At 44.7% G+C, this 18,262-nt stretch overlaps 1 protein-coding gene across 2 annotated transcripts in view; it reads left to right on the forward strand.

Annotated features, from left to right (window-relative positions):
- Positions 1–327: 327 nt before the first annotated feature.
- Positions 328–18,262, forward strand: part of rhobtb4 (Rho related BTB domain containing 4) — a 66,032-nt gene continuing 48,097 nt past the window's right edge. The window contains exons 1-2 of one of the 2 annotated variants that reach the window (XM_029717865.1): positions 328–1,133; positions 1,225–1,332. The gene's annotated coding sequence lies outside the window, so the exon portion shown is untranslated. The remainder of the gene's footprint in view (positions 1,134–1,224; positions 1,333–18,262) is intronic. The other variant, XM_029717864.1, reaches the window with a different exon arrangement.

Raw genomic sequence — 18,262 nt, forward strand, 5'->3', positions numbered from 1 at the left:
GTGTGATTAGCCAGAGTAAGACGTGTCCTGAGCGATGCATTGAGCAAGACCAGATATAAGACCAGATATTAATAATACTCAGTATTCACGAGAGATTATGACAGATTGGGGAAATTTGATTGATTGATAGGCTATTTGTCACTATAAAAAAATATGTAAAATCCTGCAGTAGCTATTATCGGTAGGCTATATGGATTAAGCATTCATTTCATTGAATTCTTCTCTCTCTTAAAAATACAACAGGATATGACCGTATTACTACCATCCTCTCCCTATCCTCGGCGATATGTGCCAGTGAGGGCATCCATTCAGTTTATGAATGGATGGGTGTGGCGGAGGCGGCGGGTGAGTGACTGGCGCTAGGCTGTCGTCACTGCTCTCGTTGATAGGCACTGGCGTTTGTCGCTGGCTGGACTGGATTAGAGCGCAATTTGGCTCCTCCACCGTATGTGACAATTGAGAGCGAGAGACAGACAGCGACACCAGAGACTCAAGCCGAGGGGTGAAGTTCGGGCGAATCTGGTGAGGCTATGGGGCAGTCTCGCACCGCATGCACTACACGCGTTGAAGGGGTGGAATTGGAGCAGGGTTACTGTGAAACAAAGGATTTGAGATGAACTTTTTTGTCTCAAAATGTCCTTACTGACAAAAAAACAGAATCTATAGCCTATATAAAAGCATTGCACGTTGTGAATACAACGTTTCCTTTTGTCTTATGCTTGCGATCACATTTGCGTAGACCAGGTTTCGGCTATAGTTAGATTTGGATGAACAGTCACTGGTTAGATAATAGGCTAATAAAAAAGCTCAAGAAATGTACAAAAATATATATTGTTTTGGTAAAGGCGATAGAAGGAAACAGACAAAGAAAGTCGGGCACATGCCTTTCCTCCAATGGCCCCTTTTAGGTGTGACAGAAACAACAAAGGACGTGGACAAACTCGCATCAGCACCAGTGAACAACCAGTCCCCTAAACAAGATTGTCTGCAGCTTTTGCAATATGCTGCATATTTACATTCCTTCTGGCGTCTGTACAGTCGGGAGTGTTTTAGAGCTGACTGGTCACAACAAAACCGGTCCAAAAGGCATCGGAAGACAGGCGTCAAGTCTCACCAAGAAAATATACTTGCCAGTAAATATTAAGTGCACACTGTTCACAAATCATTTTATCAGTAGCATGCAGGAATGTACTGAAAATAGTTATTGTGTGTTGTGCCTTGCAGCTGAGGGAAGAGAAATATATGAGCTCTGTGAAAATAACTAAAAGTGGAGAGAGTGAAGTGGACTACGCAGAACACCGAAAAGATTCCAGAGGCGAATGACCATTGAAGGTAAGTTCCTAATTGACTGCAATAATCGGGCGAAATAATTGATGCTAATGTTTTATTATCATAAGAAAACGAAATTACAAGCAACTGACCACACATGGAAAGTGGTATACAGACGTTTCGCGGGCACACCGTAGGAGCCATGGAAGGTCATTAGAGCACACCATAAACTAAACGTTTTGCAAAGAACAGGCGTTTCTTATTGGACAAATTCAGGTAGGTCCCTCTGTTTCGGGGTGTTTGCTTCCTTTTGGCAACCTCATAAACAATTCATGGTAATTCATGGTAACCTCATAAACAATTCATTTAGACCTGCCGTTTATTTGTGAGGCGTTTATTTATGGTGTGTACTTGCTGATATGTGTGCTGAGGGAGCATGTTGCTGTTTTAAAGCTAATTTCATGCTATTCTACACATTTTGACATGGGTCAGAGAAAACAATTTGTAGTTGTATAGCTAATCTCATGCTATTCTACACATTTTGACATGACACTGAGAGAATTAAAAATTCTTAAAGCTTATTTCCTGCGATGGTAGCGCGGTAAAACCCGTATATTAGGCCAAACGTTTCAACAACCTATCGGTAACAGAAATCTTATTAAAAATAAATAGAGCATTTATCATGGGTTTGTATAGCCAATGACTATCTCAATAAGATAGGTTACTTTCTTTCATAGCACCTGCTGTCAGTCGACCATGACAAAGAGAAAGCCACCACAACAACGTGTCTGCTGAGAAGTTACGTTATCCACTGTAGTCTATAAACGTTCAAGCGTTTTGCCTCTGAAAATGACACCACCCTCCATATCTTTATCAACTTGACCAACAATCCGCATAATTCCCCCATCTCTCTCTCTCTCTCTCTCTCTCTCTCTCTCTCTCTCTCTCTCTCTCTCAGTTCAATTAAATTCAAAGGGCTTTATTAGAATGGGGAACATATGTATACATTGCTCCATCTCTCTCTCTCTCTCTCTCTCTCTCTCTCTCTCTCTCTCTCTCTCTCTCTCTCTCTCTCTCAGAATTTCTCACTTTATGAGATGTGGATGGTCAGATACAGTGTTGACATCTGTTCCTCTGCTCTGTTTTTGTACCAGCTGTAGAATTTGAGCCATTCCTCCTTGGGTGAGGCCTGTCCGGCTCTGTGGAATATGTTAGTCTCCGGAGGGGGCTGGGAGTGTGTATTGGCAACTGGGGCTTTCCATTGGGGTTGAACACCAAACATTCCAGGCTGCTGGATGAAGGGTTAGCGGGCCAGCTCTGCGCAGCTGGGAGCCATATAAGACGCTGTGTCTTTGTGTGTTGAGCAATATCACACACACACACACACACACACACACACACACACACACACCCTCCGACCCCCACCACTGTTCAACTCTGCATACCCCAATGAACGCATGGGGTGGGAGGCCGTGGGGAGGGCTGTGTGTGTGTGTGTGTGTGTGTGTGTGTGTGTGTGTGTGTGTGTGTGTGTGTGTGTGTGTGTGTGTGTGTGTGTGTGTGTGTGTGTGTGTGCATTCCACTCTCTACCAAGTGACAGAGAGCTGCTGAAACCATGTGACGTCTCATAACAGTCAGACATAGTCTCTGTTAGATACATTGCAAGACAAAGGAACACACACACAACGACTGCACAGTGCACACGTGTGCAAACTCTGTCACACACACACCCTTTGGCACTTTGGCAGTCATAAAACATTCACAGAGATACTCACAGAGATACTCACAGAGATACTCACAGAGATACTCACAGAGATACACTAAACAAAAGTTAGTTATTCTTTCTAAACCACATGATGTTTTTCTCTCTGCTGAAGTAATGCTGTTTCAGGGAGAGAGAGGGAGAGAGGGAAAGGGAGAGAGGGAGAGAAGGAGAGAGGGAGAGGGAGAGGGAGAGAGGGAGAGAAGGAGAGAAGGAGAGAAGGAGAGAGGGAGAGGGAGAGAAGGAGAGAGGGAGAGAAGGAGAGAGGAATGGCAATTATACATTTCTTTCTTTCCTTTCTCTCTTTTCTGGCTGCCACTGTGGTTGTTTTTTAAGCAGGGTGTCCGTGTGCAAAGAATGTGTGTCCGCGTGCGCATGCATGTGTATGTGTTTGTATGGTAGAGGAGAGCTGGGGATGAGACAGTGGGCCTCCCCAGAGAGGAAAGGAGGAGCACAGACCCTGAGGAAGAGAACAGCAGAGAGCAGAGAGGAACACAGACAAGAGGGCTAGCTATCACAAAGCCTTTGTTTTGCCAATACAGAGTTAGGAGTCAGGTACTAAGTCCGTTACAACACCTTGTGAAAAACATAAACAATCCAACATGGGCATAACAGAGACAGATATACAGACAGGCAGACAGACAAGCAGACAGACAGGCAGGCAGAGAGACAGGCAGACAGACAGACAGGCAGGGCAGGCAGGCAGACAGACAAGCAGACAGACAGGCAGGCAGGCAGGCAGGCAGGCAGGCAGGCAGGCAGACAGACAGACAGACAGACAGACAGACAGACAGACAGGCTACTAGAGTCATCTACTTGCCATATCTTTTACAGTAGTGCTCCCTTACTTCCTCTGCTCTTCAGGCGAATCCTAACTTCCACTTTAAGTAAAATGTTCATTTAGTCTCCCATTGATATCAATGAATAAGAAGACATCAGTTAAAGTTAGGATTCACCCCTTAAAAAGTAAATCCTCTTAGTTGAGTAATGTCATTAGTCAGTGCACTCAGTTACTCTGTGTTACATAGGTCTGATGCTCTGCAGCTGCTACTACACAGAACTGTGTGATTATTTATGGAATAACAGATCTAACAAACACTGCCTTTCAAAGACATTTATCTTTTTCTGATATTCATATTTTATTATATATACATGGACGTTTACATTTAAGGTGATCACATATGCACACAAGCACACAGAAACATTTACAAGCCCTCTGTCCTCTCCCCTCTCCCCCACTCTGAGAGCCCTAGGCTGGGGACAGGGCCTGAGTGGGTGTCCTGTTTGGGTCCCTGGTCCAGGGTGATGGTACAGATAAGTGTGCCTGTTGCACAACACCCCATACTGACACACTTTGGGGTAAGAGCTCTGAGCTTCTAAGCCAAATGTTCAGCACAACAAAGTGTGCCTTGTTTCTTCCATAGGGATTTTGGCTTCCCGCACTGGGTTGTAGAATTATTGCATTGTCATTTCTGGCAACTCAAAGGCACTCTTTATAAACTTTTCCAGTTGCTAATGACATTATTTGAAGCTCTCCCTCTGCATTATGTAATGATCTCACAGCGTAAACACAGATCCTAAGAAGTGGTGGAAAAAACAGCATGAGCACATTCTTGGAAGGACAGGGCTTCAAATGACAGCACCAGATCTGAGGTAGGACAGGGTCAGGATCTGGGTCAAATGACAGCACCAGACCTGAGGTAGGACAGGGTCTGGGTCAAATGACAGCACTAGGCCTGAGGTATGACAGGGTCAGGGTCTGGGTCAAATGACAGCACTAGGCCTGAGGTAGGACAGGGTCAGGCTCTGGGTCAGCTCACATTCCATCTCAAATCAAATCAAAGTTTATTTGTCACGTGCGCCGAATACAACAGATGTAGACCTTACAGTGAAATGCTTACTTACAGGCTCTAACCAATAGTACAAAAAAGGTATTAGGTGAACAATAGGTAGGTAAAGAAATAAAACAACAGTAAAAAGACAGGCTATAAACAGTAGTGAGGCTATAAAAGTAGCGAGGCTACATACAGACACCGGTTAGTCAGGCTGATTGAGGTAGTATGTACATGTAGATATGGGGACTATGCATATATGATGAACAGAGAGTAGCAGTAGCGTAAAAGAGGGGTTGGCGGGTGGTGGGTGGTGGTGGGACACAATGCAGATAGCCCGGTTAGCCAATGTGCGGGAGCACTGGTTGGTCGGCCCAATTGAGGTAGTATGTACATGAATGTATAGTTAAAGTGACTATGCATATATGATAAACAGAGAGTAGCAGCAGCGTAAAAAGAGGGGTTGGGGGTTTTGATTACCTGTTCAGGAGTCTTACGGCTTGGGGGTAAAAACTGTTGAGAAGCCTTTTTGTCCTAGACTTGGCACTCAGGTACCGCTTGCCATGCGGTAGTAGAGAGAACAGTCTATGACTGGGGTGGCTGGGGTCTTTGAACATTTTTAGGGCCTTCCTCTGACCCCGTCTGGTGTAGAGGTCCTGGATGGCAGGCAGCTTAGCCCCAGTGATGTACTGGGCCGTACGCACTACCCTCTGTAGTGCCTTGCAGTCAGAGGCTAAGCAATTGCCGTAACAGGCAGTGATGCAAGCAGTCAGGATGCTCTCGATGTTGCAGCTGTAGAACCTTTTGAGGATCTCAGGACCCATGCCAAATCTTTTTAGTTTCCTGAGGGGGAATAGGCTTTGTCGTGCCCTCTTCACGACTGTCTTGGTGTGTTTGGACCATTCTAGTTTGTTGTTGATGTGGACACCAAGGAACTTGAAGCTCTCAACCTGCTCCACTACAGCCCCGTTGATGAGAATGGGGGTGTGCTTGATCCTCCTTTTCCTGTAGTCCACAATCATCTCCTTAGTCTTGGTTACGTTGAGGGATAGGTTGTTATTCTGGCACCACCCGGCCAGGTCTCTGACCTCCTGCCTATAGGCTGTCTCGTCGTTGTCGGTGATCAGGCCTACCACTGTTGTGTCGTCTGCAAACTTAATGATGGTGTTGGAGTCCTGCCTGGCCGTGCAGTCATGAGTGAACAGGGAGTACAGGAGGGGACTGAGCACGCACCCCTGGGGAGCATGTTGGTATTACAGACTCAATCAGGGACATGTTGAAAATGTCAGTGAAGATACCTGCCAGTTGGTCAGCACATGTCCGTAGCACACGTCCTGGTAATCCGTCTGGCCCCGCAGCCTTGTGTATGTTGACCTGTTTAAAGGTCTTACTCACGTCGGCTACGGAGAGTGTGATCACACAGTCGTCCGGAACAGCTGATGCTCTCATGCATGCCTCAGTGTTGCTTGCCCCGAAGCGAGCATAGAAGTGATTTAGCTCATCTGGTAGGCTCGTGTCACTGGGCAGTGTGTGTGCATGAGAGAGAGTGTGTGTTATCACAATATATCACTACTGTGTGGGATGTGTCTGTGTTCATGTGTGCATGTTGCATAAGTGTGTGTTTGAGCATGTGTACATGATTGTGTCTGTGTTTGATTTATTTATTTTATTTTACCTTTATTTTACCAGGTTAATTTCATTGATGCTAAATACATATTTTACAAGAGAGACCTGGCCAAAAAAGCAGCACACAAAGTTTCTAAGATTTACAACATAAAGCACTTCCCACTAAGTATGTACCGATGACCATGTATTTTTTTGGTCCTGTCTGGACTAGTCCTCTTTTTTTGGTCTTATCCGGACCAGCCATCTTTTTTTGGTCTTATCCGGACCAGCCATCTTTTTTTGGTCTTATCCGGACCAGCCATCTGTTTTTGGTCTTCTCCGGACCAGCCATCTTTTTTTGGTGCTATCCGGACCAGCCATCTTTTTTTGGTGCTATCCGGACCAACCGTCTTTTTTTGGAGTCCAGCCTTGATTTCAATGCCAACAGACGTCCGGACTAGATTTATCCCAAACATAGACGTTTAAATTTGGTCTGAATTTTGGTAGATTTTGTCTGAATGAATCATAGATGTCTATGGTTCACAAGTTTGGACAGCTCAGTATAGTTCAGCAGAGCAGGGGTTCCCAAATATTAGAATAATACCCAGCATGCTTTGCAAGTATTGGTTTTTACATTTCCATTTTGGTCATTCAGCAGATGCTTTTATCCAGAGCGACTTACAGTCAGTGCATTCAACTAAGGTAGATAAAGAACAACATATCAGTCATAGCCAGAATAGTTTTTTTCTGGATCCATTACTGAGAATGTTATTGTAGTTCAAGTGGTCTATTGGTTTATTCTGTGACTTTGACAACTTTGAACATCATTATAGGCAGTTGTGAAGTTTGAAAAAAATCTAACATACTGTGGCTGATTGGAGCAATAATAAATATTCTGTTGTGATCTTTAGTTGACACCTTTTTCCTAAATTAAGAGGCTTGAAATATTATTGTGATATAATTCTTATTTTATTGAGAGTGTATGTGCAGTTTAAATTTGGTTGTATAATTAATGACCAAAAAATACATATGTCGGTCATTGCACCCGATGTCAACATCAGTTTTATTGCATCTTTAATCAACACAACAGTTTTCAGCTGTTCTAACATAATTGCGAAAGGGTTTTGTAATGATCAATTAGCCTTTTATAATGATAAACTTGGATTAGCTAACACAACGTGCCATTGGAACACAGGAGTGATGGTTGCTGATAATGTACCTCTGTACGCCTATGGAGATATTTCGTTAAAAATCTGCTGTTTCCAGCTACAATAGTCATTTACAACATTAACAATGTCCACCCTGTATTTCTGATCAATTTAATGTTATTTTAATGGACAAAAGAAATTGCTTTTCTTTCAAAAACAAGGACATTTCTAAGTGACCCCAAACTTTTGAACGGTAGTGTACGTCTAAAATATATACAGTACCAGTCAAACGTTTGGACACACTCTTTCCAGGGTTTTCTTTATTTAGACTATTTTCTACATTGTAGAATAATAGTGAAGATATAAAAAAACTATGAAATAACACATATGGAATCATGTAGTAACCAAAAAAGTGTTAAACAAATCAAACTATATTTTATATTTGAGATTCTTCAAAGTAGCCACCCTTTGCCTTGATTACAGCTTTGCACACTCTTGGCATTCTCTCAACCAGCTTCATGAGGTAGTCACCTGGAATGCATTTCAATTAACAGATGTGCCTTTTAAAATGTGAGACTGTGTGAATCAAGCCTTCATGGTCGAATTGCTGCAAAGAAACCACTACTAAAGGACACCAATAACAAGAAGAGACTTGCTTGGGCCAAGAAACATGAGAAATGGACATTTGACCAGTGGAAATCTGTCCTTTGGTCTGATGAGTCCAAATGTAAGATTTTTGTTTCCAACCGCCGTGTCTTTGTGAGACGCAGAGTAGGTGAACGGATGATCTCCACATGTGTGGTTTCCACCGTGAAGCGTGGACGAGGTGTGATGGTGTGGGGGTGCTTTGCTGGTGACACTGTCAGAGATTTAATTGGAGTTTAAGGCACACTGAACCAGTATGGCTACCACAGCATTCTGCAGTGATACACCACCCCATCTGGTTTGTGCTTAGTGGGACTATCATTTGTGTTTCAATAGGACAATGATACCTCCAGGCTGTGTAAGGGCTATTTGACCAAGAAGGATTGATGGAGTGCTGCATCAGATGACCTGGCCTCCACATTCACCCAACGTCAACCCAATTGAGATGGTTTGGGATGAGTTGGACTGCAGAGTGAAGAAAAAGCAGCCAACAAGTGCTCAGCATATATGGGAACTCCTTCAAGACTGTTGGAAAAGCATTCCAGGTGAAACTGGTTGAGAGAATGCCAAGAGTATGCAAAGCTATCATCAAGGCAAAGGGTGGCTAATTTGAAGAATCTAAAATATAACATTTATTTTCATTTGTTTAACACTGTTTTGGTTACTACATGATTCTATATATGTTATTTCATAGTGTTGATATCTTCACTATTATTGTACAATGTAGAAAATAGAGAAAATGAAGAAAACCCTTGAATGTGTAAGGACAGACGCTTGGTGTCGAGAAACAAGTACAGGGAGTGAACATTTAATGAATAACGGACATGAAACGCAATAACGACAATAATGCTGACACAGGGATGAAACTGAGGAATAGACAGATATAGGGGAGGCAATCAAAAACGTGAAGGAGCCCATGTGAGTCCAATGAAGTGCTGATGCGCGTAACGATGGTGACAGGTGTGCGTAATGATGGTCAGCCTGGCACCCTCGAGCGCCAGTGAGGGGGAGCGGGAGCAGGCGTGACAGAATGAGTAGGTGTGTCCAAACCTTTTCCTGGTACTGTATTTTCAATGTCATTTTGCATACTGGGTACAGTTTAAAAACAAACATTTACACATTGAACAGGCACATTGGTTTTGGGAGGAGTGGTTCAACTTGGGTTCAAAACATTGAAGCTCCCTAAATCATTGTGTGCACAAAGTGTGGACATGCTTGTCTGTGTGTATTTTACATTTTTTGCTTAGATGATACTATGCCTTTTTGGTCAGACACACACACTAGCCATGCCTGTTATGTTCAGACTCTTCAGTATTCTCTGGTGTCTCCTTGCATCTCTCTGCTTCCTGCCTTCCTTTAATAACATCCCACATCACACTCCTCCAGTGGCTGTGGGTTTCATTAAATCTGAATTAAGAAACACCATTAGCACCTCCGTCGCCAGCGGTGTTTGTGCGTGTGTGTGTGTGTGTGCGTGTGTGTGAGAGAGAGAAAGAAACAGATTGAAAAGACAGTATTGAATAGACAGTATTGAAAAGACAGAACCAGAAATTGAGGAGTGATTTGTTATGAATTCCTTCTCCACTTTCTCTGCAGATCTTATAGATGTCTGTCATTTCAATGTTAATGTTTTAAATATATGTAAATTGTAAAGTATTTTTGTTTGTAATATATTTTTTGTTACGTGTCGGACCCCAGGAAGACTATCTGTCGCCATTGGCGTCGGCTAATGGGGATCCTAATAAGTAAGTATGTTAAATAGTATGGTATTTGCCAGTAGGCTAGATAGTATTGTGTTGGCCACCCTGTTCTTCACTAAGGAGGTTGGCAATTACCACCAAGCAGCATCGAAAAGACATTGGCCATATTCAGCTGCCAGAGATGGAAACTAAACTGGATTTTAAATGGTACACACACACACACACACACACACACACACACACACACACACACACACACACACACACACACACACAGCCTCACACACACACAGCCTCACACACACACAGCCTCACACACACACAGCCTCACACCTAGTTTGACCTGGATGTTTTACAGAGAGACATCTGCTATCAAGGCGCTGCTGGTGCTATTCAGGGTCAAACCAGTTTGCATGTTTACAAGCAGTCCAAGAAGCCATAGGATTGGTTGTCCTAATCAACCTTGTGGAAGAAGCCACTTCTTATAATGGGGAGAACTGATGTAACATCACTGCCATAGTGAATTAGTCAGGCACCCAAACCACAGGTTGGACGTGTTGCTGGAGGCGCTTTCATCCCACTGAGTGGGAGAGTCCCAGTCTCTGTCTGCCTTTGTGGTCGACTCCCAGCCCAGCCAATACTGGGAGGTCACTGTGGAACAACTATCATCTCTGCATTACCATGGATAAAAGCTAAGCGGGGCCCCTGGGTACAATAAAACACAATGTCATGTATCATGATGGGGAGGCCTTATTGTGCATGTCATACCAGGAAGGGATCAGGGCATAGCACGGTGGTAGTGACAAAAGCCACACCGTACTATATATAGATAATTGCCTCTGTGTGAATTACAGTTATGACTGTGCTCATAAATCTTCAAAGCGCTGGAAATAAGCTCAGCCAGCTCTCTGGTCATTCAGGGTGACTCTTACTAGCTTGTCTTACTGTACATGAATAGCCAGCTCTCTGGTCATTCAGGGTGACTCTTACTAGCTTGTCTTACTGTACATGAATAGCCAGCTCTCTGGTCATTCAGGGTGACTCTTACTAGCTTGTCTTACTGTACATGAATAGCCAGCTCTCTGGTCATTCAGGGTGACGCTTGTCTTACTGTACATGAATAGCCAGCTCTCTGGTCATTCAGGGTGACTCTTACTAGCTTGTCTTACTGTACATGAATAGCCAGCTCTCTGGTCATTCAGGGTGACGCTTGTCTTACTGTACATGAATAGCCAGCTCTCTGGTCATTCAGAGTGACTTACTAGCTTGTCTTACTGTACATGAATAGCCAGCTCTCTGGTCATTCAGGGTGACGCTTGTCTTACTGTACATGAATAGCCAGCTCTCTGGTCATTCAGGGTGACTCTTACTAGCTTGTCTTACTGTACATGAATAGCCAGCTCTCTGGTCATTCAGGGTGACGCTTGTCTTACTGTACATGAATAGCCAGCTCTCTGGTCATTCAGGGTGACTCTTACTAGCTTGTCTTACCGTACATGTATAGCCAGCTCTCTGGTCATTCAGGGTGACGCTTGTCTTACTGTACATGAATAGCCAGCTCTCTGGTCATTCAGAGTGACTTACTAGCTTGTCTTACTGTACATGAATAGCCAGCTCTCTGGTCATTCAGAGTGACTCTTACTAGCTTGTCTTACTGTACATGAATAGCCAGCTCCCTGGTCATTCAGGGTGACTCTTGTCTTACTGTACATGAATAGCCAGCTCTCTGGTCATTCAGGGTGACTCTTACTAACTTGTCTTACTGTACATGAATAGCCAGCTCTCTGGTCATTCAGGGTGACTCTTACTAGCTTGTCTTACTGTACATGAATAGCCAGCTCTCTGGTCATTCAGGGTGACTCTTGTCTTACTGTACATGAATAGCCAGCTCTCTGGTCATTCAGGGTGACTCTTACTAGCTTGTCTTACTGTACATGAATAGCCAGCTCTCTGGTCATTCAGGGTGACTCTTGTCTTACTGTACATGAATAGCCAGCTCTCTGGTCATTCAGGGTGACTCTTACTAGCTTGTCTTACTGTACATGAATAGCCAGCTCTCTGGTCATTCAGGGTGACTCTTACTAGCTTGTCTTACTGTACATGAATAGATGTGCATGTAGTGTGCTCCTATTTCATCACACTCTGATGATTGCTTTGATTGGCACCTGTGTGACTACATGTACTGTTGATGCACAGAGCACATCCAACAGTGGAGGCTGCCGAGGGGAGGAAGGCTCATAATAATGGCTGGAATGGAGACAATGGAGTGGCATCAAAGATGTGGTTTCAGCCATTATTATGAGCCTTCCTCCCCTCAGCAGCCTCCACTGGCATCCAACTAATCTCACCTAGATGTACTAATCATTTACCTAAGAGCACAGTAACTGTTGCTCTATGGGGTCTTGTTCAGCCTTTTCTTAATTCCATAGGTTACAAACTGCAAACTATAAAGATACAAATGTGTAGGAAATCATAGTCAAAAAGTATTGCTGCAACCACAGCCTAAATGGTCTTTCTCTATCTAGGCCTACAATAATCGTTTTTTTCAGCCCGTCACTCACTGTCTGTCGCTGTCAATTTGTCTGTGACGCGGTCTTTGACATGTGGTGATGGTTGGTAGCCCATGTAGAGTGGAAAATGTGGGGACAGTGTCCAAGTGGACTAAACATAGCTATGTGTGTGGAAAAGATATTTAAATTGTTTAGTACAGTTCGTTTGTAACTCCACTCGCTACGGTCCCGTGTGGCTCAGTTGGTAGAGCATGGTGTTTGCAACGCCAGGGTTGTGGGTTCGATTCCCACGGGGGACCAGTATGGGAAAAAAATGTATGAAATGTATGCATTCACTACTGTAAGTTGCTCTGGATAAGAGCTTCTGCTAAATGACTAAAAAATGTAAAAAACTTTTTTTTTTAAATACTTGTAGCTGTATAGTCTGTTTGTTTGTGTTGTTGGTTTTGGCTAGCTTATTTTCCGCTCGGTAGCTAGCTAGCACTCATTCACTCAAGAGGCTGCTAGCGTCATCAGGAAAAGGGGCATGAGGGAAGCCCTACAGTATTATGTTGTTCTAAGTAGGGAGATCGCTCGGGAGCAGGCAATGTTGAAAAATAATCTTTAGACATGTTGTACTTTTCTTAAATGTAGATTTGTAATTGATAAAACAACCAGACAACAAGAACATTTAGTTGGAAAAAGGTTAAGTTTTTGCTGTGAGCCAATGTGGTAACCTAGGTAACCATAGGTTACGTTCCCCTCAGACGGGCGGGGCCGCAATGTTCTTTCTTATACCGACTAGGACCATGAGTTTCCCAGTCAAATTGCCAGGGTTAGAGGTACCAAGCCCGTTCTATTCATTCTATTGCTATGTGCGCTGCTGCTACAGGGAAGGGGGCCTTGCGAGTCCATGTTACCGCATAACCCTAAGAATGCCTGGCAGTCCCGTCTTCGGTCAGCTGTTTGTTAACCCTAAGAATGCCTGGCAGTCCCATCTTCAGTCAGCTGTTTGTTAACCCTAAGAATGCCTGGCAGTCCCGTCTTCAGTCAGCTGTTTGTTAACCCTAAGAATGCCTGGCAGTCCCGTCTTCGGTCAGCTGTTTGTTAACCCTAAGAATGCCTGGCAGTCCCGTCTTCGGTCAGCTGTTTGTTAACCCTAAGAATGCCTGGCAGTCCCGTCTTCGGTCAGCTGTTTGTTAACCCTAAGAATGCCTGGCAGTCCCGTCTTCGGTCAGCTGTTTGTTAACCCTAAGAATGCCTGGCAGTCCCGTCTTCGGTCAGCTGTTTGTTAACCCTAAGAATGCCTGGCAGTCCCGTCTTCGGTCAGCTGTTTGTTAACCCTAAGAATGCCTGGCAGTCCCGTCTTCGGTCAGCGTTTGTTAACCCTAAGAATGCCTGGCAGTCCCGTCTTCGGTCAGCTGTTTGTTAACCCTAAGAATGCCTGGCAGTCCCGTCTTCGGTCAGCTGTTTGTTAACCCTAAGAATGCCTGGCAGTCCCGTCTTCGGTCAGCTGTTTGTTAACCCTAAGAATGCCTGGCAGTCCCGTCTTCGGTCAGCTGTTTGTTAACCCTAAGAATGCCTGGCAGTCCCGTCTTCAGTCAGCTGTTTGTTAACCCTAAGAATGCCTGGCAGTCCCGTCTTCAGTCAGTTGTTTTGTTTTTTTAAAGGAAATTTAAAACGGTCAATGACGGTTATTTTATTTTTCAAGACAGTCTTCATCCATAACTGTCGGTTACACAGTTATACAGGAATTGTGCTAGCCCTACATGTGTGTGTGTGAGTGTGGTGGTGGTGTGTGTGTGTGTGTGTGTAGAAGAGTATGAAGAACACAGAGCAAAGCAGATCAGACAAACAACATTCAAGCTATTTGGAGTAATCACAACAAAGGCCCTTCCTGGTTGCAGTGGGAAAAGCCCCTATGAATTGAATTGAGTGGGGTCTCTCTTACTGAGCTAGACTGTCTTGTGATACAATATGTTCTCTCTCTCTTCCTCTCCCCCCTCTCTCTTTCTCTTGAACCTGTTCCCCTCTCTCTCGGTCTCTCTCTCTCTGTTGACTTTGTCTGAAACGTTGCAGTGTGTTAGGACCTGTGTTTGTCAGTGTGGTTACAGAACTGTACCTTGTACAGTCTGATCAGTGGCCTCAGGCTGCAGGCAGCTCCACCAGGCTGAAGTCCAGAAGTGTTTGGCTTGGCCTGCGACTGTGTTTGATCAGGCTGTTTCTGGAAAACTGACCACTGGTTCTGCCAAAAGCCCCCCTCTCTTCCACCTCTCCAAGGTCTCTCTCTCCCTCTTTCTCCCTCCCTCTCTCTCCCTCTTTCTCTCTCTCTCCTCTCTCTCTCTCTCTCTCTCTCTCTCTCTCTCTCTCTCTCTCTCTCATCCTCTCTATCATCCTCTCTCTCGCTCTCTCTCTCTCTCTCTCTCTCTCGTCCTCTCGCTCGTCCTCTCTCTCTCTCATCCTCTCTCTCTCTCATCCTGTCTCTCATCCTCTCTATCATCCTCTCTCTCTCTCTCTCGTCCTCTCTCTCGTTCTCTTTCTCTCTCTCTCTCTCTCTCTCTCTCTCTCTCTCTCTCTCATCCTCTCTCTCATCCTCTCTCTCTCTCTCTCTCTCTCATCCTCTCTCTCTTGCTCTGTAATATTTGTTGAGGTATTAATCTTGCTCACTGGAATACATATCAACAATAGATCTATCATCATTTCATTACTATGTATGACATTAGGAACAATTTCTCATCAACCATGTCCCAGTCCAGCTGCATCGTACCATTCTCTTCCATATCCTGGTTGGTCAGGGTGAGGTCGAGCAACATCAGTGCTACATTACCTCTCACTGTGTGTGTTGTCTCAACCCCAGTCCAAGCTTTACTGTGACATGTTTTCGCCAAAGTGTGAAGAGCGGCTTGGATCTGTTCGAAGTTCACACAGGTTAAGAACATTCCAACAATCCCACAAGTAGCACAGGGCTGCAAATGCTTCGTAAGTGGATGGTGAAACAGGCCAGTGGAAAGATATAGGGCCTAGAAGCAGGGTTGCTTGTATCAGGAACCTCTCTGCATACAGTAGGATACAGATGCTACGGCTGCCCATGTCAAGTGACTCTTTGATCCAGGGTGATGGATCGACTGAAGGACGTAATCTAGAGTACTAAATGAGGTTGGGAACAATTCTGTCAGATGAACCTCGTTTCAGACTGATCTCTGGACGTATGGGACAAGTGGTTAGTGTGTGTTTATTATGCAGAGTGATAGAGGGAACATGTTCACTGGATTCTACTCTTTAAACACTATACACTCTGGACCTAGATGTTTTGATCACTATACCGGCCTTATAGAGTTTTGTCATGCCAATCCTAAATCTGGGAGCTGTGTATGTGTCCCTGACCTATGTCATACAGAGGTTTCCTGTGTGTGTGTGTGTGTGTGTGTGTGTGTGTGTGTGTGTGTGTGTGTGTGTGTGTGTGTGTGTGTGTGTGTGTGTGTGTGTGTGTGTGTGTGTGTGTGTGTGTGTGTGACCAGTGCAGGGGCAGGTCATGGGGCTGTGTGCTTGCATACGTGTGTGTGTTTGGCCTGGGTAACAGCGGCTGAGTGGAGCCTTAATGAGATTAGAACTGGCACTTGACAGAGCCGCACTGTAAGGAGCACCTCTGCTGACCTTTGTCCCCCTTTCCCCGCTGAGGGGATGTGTCCCTATAAGATACGGCTGAGCAACCTCGCTCCCCTTGTGGCAGTAAGTACAGGGTGGTGTGTGTAAGTGAGTTGGGGGTTGACGCAGACACATGGCAGGCTATCCACAGACATCGTTCCGTGTAGTTTGTCTCATCATCGTTCCGTGTAGTTTCTCATCATCGTTCCGTGTAGTTTCTCATCATCGTTCCGTGTAGTTTCTCATCATCGTTCCGTGTAGTTTCTCATCATCGTTCCGTGTAGTTTGTCTCATCATCGTTCCGTGTAGTTTGTCTCATCATCGTTCCGTGTAGTTTGTCTCATCATCGTTCCGTGTAGTTTGTCTCATCATCGTTCCGTGTAGTTTGTCTCATCATCGTTCCGTGTAGTTTCTCATCATCGTTCCGTGTAGTTTGTCTCATCATCGTTCCGTGTAGTTTGTCTCATCATCGTTCCGTGTAGTTTCTCATCATCGTTCCGTGTAGTTTCTCATCATCGTTCCGTGTAGTTTCTCATCATCGTTCCGTGTAGTTTGTCTCATCATCGTTCCGTGCAGTTTGTCTCATCATCGTTCCGTGCAGTTTGTCTACATCAAAGCAGTAAAGAATTCAGAGCGTCCACTTCAAACCCCTCTGCCTCTACCTCCCCTCCCCCAAGTCCTTCTTATTAACTGTGTTGCGCTTAGGGCTGTGGCATTTCAAACACTGAAGCAAAACAAAAACAGTTTAGCTAGAAAACAATGTCTGGAATTTCTTGTTTGACTTGAGCACTGTGAGGTGTTTGGACTTGAGCACTGTGAGGTGTTTGGACTTGAGCACTGTGAGGTGTTTGGACTTGAGCACTGTGAGGTGTTTGGACTTGAGCACTGTGAGGTGTTTGACTTGAGCACTGTGAGGTGTTTGGACTTGAGCACTGTGAGGTGTTTGGACTTGAGCACTGTGAGGTGTTTGGACCAGTTGGTTGAGCACTCATTGCTGCTTGGCATGGATGGGGCCTCTTTGATAAAACTCACCGCTGGCATCATCATCAGAGGACCGTTTTACAACACTGAGACACAAGGCATTTAAACACAACACATCCTCTTCCCTCTAAGTCACTTCACATTCCCTGCATAGCTGCATTCATCACAACCTCTCATCACAGCTACTGACGTGGACAGGTGGGTTATAGTCGTCTAGCTAGCAGTCTAGCTAGCAGTCTAGCTAGCAGTAGCTAGCAGTAGCTAGCAGTCTAGCTAGCAGTCTAGCTAGCAGTCTAGCTAGCAGTAGCTAGCAGTAGCTAGCAGTCTAGCTAGCAGTCTAGCTAGCAGTAGCTAGCAGTAGCTAGCAGTCTAGCTAGCAGTCTAGCTAGCAGTCTAGCTAGCAGTCTAGCTCATGGCCATATCCAAACTGATCCTAGATCAGCTCTCCTACTCGGGGCCCTGTCATTCTGTAATTGTTTGTAATGTGTTTTTAGTTCTGTGTTGGACCACAGGAAGATTAGCTCACGTCATGGTGTCAGCCAATGGGGCTCCTAATAAAATTCAAGATTCCTATGCTGAGACGCTTTGTGAATATGGCCTAAGATCTTACCCAGCAGAAAGGCCTTTTGTCAGTGCATACTATAAAGTTGTAGAGCAAAAGGCATGGATATCACAAGCAAAAGTATGTAGGACCTAAAGTCCTTGCCTTCAATATCTGCTGTTCTATATATGCCTACACAATAGTACAACCAATATAAAGTACAGCATTACAAATGACAACTATAACATTAAATTGAGTAATGCATCAGAAGAAGGAACTGAGGTGCCCTCCATTGTACAATACAACCTCATACCCCACAACAGTTACATACTGGTCAAATGTGTGTTTCCTGTATCATGGAGGCTATGTTGTTGTGCTGTGTGCAGAGACTGATATGTCCTCATTAGGACTAGTGAGACACATACTGTTTACTGACAGCTGGGCTGACACACACTGTGTGTGTGTGTGTGTGTGTGTGTGTGTGTGTGTGTGTGTGTGTGTGTGTGTGTGTGTGTGTGTGTGTGTGTGCACGTGCGTGTGTGTGTGTGTATTTAGGAATGCAAGCTTCACTTTTCCCAACAAGGTCGCCTGCCCCTCCAGTAGCATCATCTTCACCCCTCACCTTTGACCACTACGTTTCCCTGA

Source organism: Salmo trutta, chromosome 27 (genome assembly GCF_901001165.1).
Source record: "Salmo trutta chromosome 27, fSalTru1.1, whole genome shotgun sequence".
Taxonomy (NCBI): domain Eukaryota; kingdom Metazoa; phylum Chordata; class Actinopteri; order Salmoniformes; family Salmonidae; genus Salmo; species Salmo trutta.